This window comes from Rhinopithecus roxellana, unplaced genomic scaffold (assembly GCF_007565055.1).
Source record: "Rhinopithecus roxellana isolate Shanxi Qingling unplaced genomic scaffold, ASM756505v1 contig1019, whole genome shotgun sequence".
In the NCBI taxonomy this organism is placed as follows: Eukaryota; Metazoa; Chordata; class Mammalia; order Primates; family Cercopithecidae; genus Rhinopithecus; species Rhinopithecus roxellana.
In genome coordinates, this window is record NW_022141531.1 from 5,369 (window position 1) to 11,883 (window position 6,515).

At 24.2% G+C, this 6,515-nt stretch overlaps 1 pseudogene; it reads left to right on the forward strand.

Moving 5' to 3' along the window:
• Positions 1 to 5,390: 5,390 nt before the first annotated feature.
• LOC115895706 lies at positions 5,391 to 6,271 on the forward strand (annotated as a pseudogene).
• Positions 6,272 to 6,515: the final 244 nt, after the last annotated feature.

A 6,515-nucleotide genomic window follows, 5' to 3' on the forward strand; every position in this document is an offset into this window, starting at 1 on the left:
AGATATAAGAGATATAAGTATAAAATATTGATATAATAGATATAATAGAGGTATAAACTACAGACATAATAGGCATAATAGATATAGTTATAAAAAATAGACATAATAGATATAATAGATATAGGTATACAATGTAGACATAATAAACATAATAGATATAGGTATAAAATATAGACATAATAGATATAATAGATATAGGTAAAAAATATAGACATAATTGATACAGGCATAAAATATAGGCATAATAGATATAATAGATACAGGTGTAAAATATAGATATAATAGATAGAGGTATAAAATATAGACATAAAACATACAATAGATATAGTTATTAAATATAGACATAACTGATATAGGTATAAAATATAGACATAATAGATATAGGTATAAACTATAGACATAATTGATATAGGAATAAAATATAGACATATTAGATATAATAAATATAGGTATAAAATATAGAGTTAATAGATATAGGTATACAATGTAGACATAATGGATTTAATGTATATAGGTATAAAATATAGACATAATAGACATAATAGATATAGATATAAAATATAGACATAATAGATATAATTGATATAGGTATAAAATATAGGCATAATTGATATAATCGAGGTATAAAATTTAGACATAATAGATATAATAGATAGAGTTATAAAATATAGACATAATAGATATAATATATAGAGGGATAAAATATAGACATAAAAGATATAATAGATACAGTTATAAAATATAGACATAAGAGATATAATAGATATAGGTATAAAACATAGACATCATAGATATAATATATATAGGTATAAAATATAGACATAATACATATGATAAATATAGGTGTAAAATATAGACATAATAGATATAATAGATATAGGTATAAGATATAGACATAATAGATAGAGATATAAAATTAAGACATAATAGATATAGGTATAAAATATAGACATAATTGATATAGGTATAAAATATAGACATAGTAGATATAATAGATACAGGTATAAAATATAGATATAATAGATATAAGTATAAAATATAGACATAAGAGATATAATAGATATAGGTATAAAACATAGACATCATAGATATAATATATATAGGTATAAAATATAGACATAATACATATGATAAATATAGGTGTAAAATATAGACATAATAGATATAATAGATATAGGTATAAGATATAGACATAATAGATAGAGATATAAAATTAAGACATAATAGATATAGGTATAAAAAATAGATATAATAGATACAGGTATAAAATATAGACATTAGATACAATAGATATAGGTATGAAATATATATATAATAGATATAAATAAAAAAATATAAATATAATAAATATAATTGATATAGGTAAAAAACATAGATATAATGAATGTAGGTATAAAATATGGTTATAATGGATATAATTATAAAATATAGATATAATAGATATAGGTATAAAATATAGACATAATAGCTATAACAGATATAGTTATAAAATACAGACATAACAGTTATAATAGATATAGGTATAAAATGTAGACATCATAGATATTGGTACAATATTTAGAAATAATAGATATAATAGATATAGGTAAAAAATATAGATATAATAGATATAATTATAAAATATAGACATAATAGATACAAAAGATACAGGTATAAAATATAGACATTATAGATATAGGTATAAAATGTAGAAATAATAGATATCATAGATACAGTTATAAAATATAGACAAAATAAATATAATAGATATATGTATAAAATAAAGTCATAATAGATATAGCTATAAAATACAGACATTATAGATATACGTATAAAAAATATACGTAATTGATACAATAAATATAGGTATAAAATATAACCATAAAAGATGTTATCGATAAAGGTATAAAATATAGACATAATAGATATAGGTATAAAATATAGACATCATAGATATAATAGATATAGCTATGAAATACAGACATAATAGATATTATAGATATAGGTATAAAATATAGACAAAATAGATGTAATAGACATAGGTATAAAATATAGACATAATATATATTATAGACATACGTATCAAATATAGACATAATAGATATAATATATATAGGTTTAAAATATGGACAGAATACATATAGGTAAAGAATACAAACATAATAGATATAATAGATATAGGTATAAAATATGCACATAAGTGTTATAATAGACATAGGTATAAAGTGTAGACATAATAGATATAATAGATATAGGGTTAAAATATAGACATAAAAGATATAATACATATAGGTATAAAATATAGAGATCATCGATATAATAGATATAGGTATAAAATATAGACATAAGAGACATAGATATAAAATATAGATATAATAGAATACATAGAGGTATAAAATATGGACACAAAAGATATAGGTATAAAATATATACATAATAGATATAAGAGATATAGTTATAAAATATAGACATAATAGTTATAATAGATACAGGTATAAAATATAGATATAATAGATATCATATATATATGTATAAAATATAGACTTAATAGATATAAAAGATATGGGTATAAAATATAGACATAATAGATATAATAGATATAGGTATAAAATATAGACATTATACATATAGGTATAAAATATACACATAATAGATATAATAGATACAGTAATAAAATATAGACATAACAGATATAATAGATATAGGTATAAAATAAAGACATAATAGATATAGCTATAAAATACAGACATAGTAGATATAGGTATAAAAAATAGACATAATATATATAATAGATATAGGTATAAAATATAACCATAATAGATGTTATAGATACAGGTATAAAATATAGACATAATAAATATAGGTATAAAATATAGACATAATAGATATACCCATAAAATATAGACATAACAGTTATAATACATATAGGTAAAAAATATAGACATAATAGATATAGTAGATATAGGTATAAAATATAGTCATAATAGATAAAATAGATATAGGTATAAAATATAGACATAATAGATATAATAGATATAGGTATAAAATATAGACATAATAGATATAATAGATGTAGGTATACAAAATAGTCAAAATAGATATAATATTTCCATAAATGTATTATAGACATAATAGGTATAATTGATAAAGGTATAAAACTTAGACATAATTGTTGTAATAGATAGAGGTATAAAATATACACTTAAAATATATAATAGAGAGCTATAAAATATGGACATAATAGATAAAATAAATATAGGTATAAAATATAGACATAATAGATATAATAGATATAGGTATAAAATATAGACATAATAGATAAAATAAATATAGGTATAAAATATTGACATAAGAGACATAATAGATATAGGTATAAAATATAGACATAATAGATATAATAAATATAGGTATAAAATATAGACATCATAGCTATAATAGATGTAGGTATAAAATATAGATATAACAGATATAGGCATAAAACGTAGATATAATAGGCATAGGTATAACATATAGACAATATAGACATAATAGATATAGGTATAAAATATAGATAATAGATATAATACATATAGGTATAAAATAGAGACATAATAGATATAATAGATATAGGTATAAAATATAGACATAATAGACACAATAGAGATAGGTATAAAATATTGACATAAGAGACATAATAGATATAGGTATAAAATATAGACATAATATATATAATAAATATAGGTATAAAATATAGACATAATAGATATAATAGGTGTAGGTATAAAATATAGATATAAGAGATATAGGCATAAAACATAGATATAATAGGCATAGGTATAACATATAGACATAATAGACATAATAGATACAGGTATAAAATATAGATAATAGATATAATACATATGGGTATAAAATAGAGACATAATAGATATAATAGATATAGGTATAAAATATAGACATAATAGATATAATAAATACAGGTATAAGATATAGCTATAATAGATATAATGGATATACGTATAAAATACAGATATAATAGGTATAAAATATAGATATATTAGTTATAATTGAGATAGGTATTAAATATAGATATAATATATATAGTTATAAAATATAAATGTAATAGATAATATAGATATAGGTAGAAAATATAGATATAATTGATATAGGTATAAAATATGGATACAATTGATATAATAGATATAGGTATAAAATATCGACATAATAGATATAATAGATACAGGTATTAAATATAGTCATAATAGATATAGGTATAAAATATAGACATAATAGATATAGGTATACAATATAGACATAATAGATATAATAAATATAGGTATAAAATATAGACTTAATAGATATAGTTATAAAATATAGACATAATATATATAATAGATATAGGTAAAAAATACAGACATAATATATATAATAGATATAGGTATCAAATATAGACATAATAGATATAATTGATATAGGTGTAAAATATAGATAAAATAGATATAATAGGTAAAGGTACAAAATATAGATATAATAGCTATAGGTATAAAATACGGACATAATAGATATAGGTATAAAATATAGATATAATAGATATTATAGATATAGGTATGAAATGTAGACATCGTAGATTTAATAGATATAGGTATACAATAGAGACATAATAGATATAATAGATATAGGTATTAAATATAGACATAATAGATAAAATAGATATAGGTATAAAACATAGACATAATAGATATAGGTATAAAATATAGACAAAATAGATATAGGTATAAAATATAGACATCGATATAATAGATATAGGTATAAAATATAAACATAATAGATATAATAGAGATGGGTATAAAATATAGACGTAATAGATATAATAGATATAGGTGTAAAATATAGACATAGTAGATATAATAGATATAGGTATAAAATATAGACATAATAGACATAATAGATATAGGTATATAATATAGACATATTAGATATAGGTATAACATATAGACATAATAGATATAGGTATAAAATATAAACATAATAGATATAGGTATAAAATACAGACATAATAGATATAATCGAAATAGGTATAAAATATAGACATAATAGATATAATAGGTATAGGTATAAAATATAGACATAATAATTATACTAGATATAGGTATAAATATATACATAATAGATATAGGTAGAAAATATAGACATAATAGATATAATAGTTATAGGAATAAAATATAGACATAATTGAAATAGGTATAAAATATAGACAAAATTGATATAAAAGATATAGGTATAAAATATAGACATAATAGATATAATAGATATAGATATAAAATATAGACATAATAGATATAATAGGTATAGGTATGAAATATAGACATAATAGATATAATAGATATGTGTATAAGATATAGACATAAGCTTCTTCTCCGATAAAACACCAAAGGCGGATGACGCCGGTGCAGCGGGGTGGTCCGGAGGCCCTGGTGGCCCTGGGATGGGGATCCGCGGTGTCTTCCGCGGAGGTTTCGGCATTGGCATCCGGGGCCGGGGTCGCGGCCGTGGACGAGGTCGCGGCCGAGGCCGCAGAGCTCGCGGAGGCAAGGCCGAGGATGAGGAGTGGATGCCCGTCATCAAGCTGGGACGCTTGGTCAAGGACATGAAGATCAAGTCCCTGGAGGAGATCTACCTCTTCTCTCTGCCCATTAAGGAATCTGAGATCATTGACTTTTTCTTGGGGGCCTCTCTCAAAGATGAGGTTTTGAAGATTATGCCGGTGCAGAAGCAGACCCGTGCTGGTCAGCGCACCAGGTTCAAGGCGTTTGTTGCTATCGGGGACTACAATGGCCACGTCGGCCTGGGTGTTAAGTGCTCCAAGGAGGTGGCCACCGCCATCCGTGGGGCCATCATCCTGGCCAAACTCTCCATTGTCCCGGTGCGCAGAGGCTACTGGGGGAACAAGATCGGCAAGCCCCACACCGTCCCTTGCAAGGTGACAGGCCGCTGTGGCTCTGTGCTGGTGCGCCTCATCCCTGCACCCAGGGGCACTGGCATCGTCTCAGCGCCTGTGCCCAAGAAGCTGCTCATGATGGCTGGTATTGATGACTGCTACACCTCAGCCCGGGGCTGCACTGCCACCCTGGGCAACTTCGCCAAGGCCACCTTTGATGCCATCTCTAAGACCTACAGCTACCTGACCCCTGACCTGTGGAAGGAGACTGTGTTTACCAAGTCTACCTATCAGGAATTCACTGACCACCTTGTCAAGACCCACACCAGAGTCTCCGTGCAGCGGACCCAGGCTCCAGCTGTGGCTACAACATAGGCTTATTATACAAGAAAAATAAAGTGAATTAAGCCTGTTAAAAAAAAAAAAAGATATAGACATAATAGATACAACAGATATAGGTATAAAATATAGACAGATACAACAGATATAGATATAAAATAAAGACATAATAGATATAGATATAAAATATAGACATATTAGATATAATAATTATAGGTATAAAATATAGACATAATAGATATAATAGATATAGGTATAAAATATAGATATAATAGATATA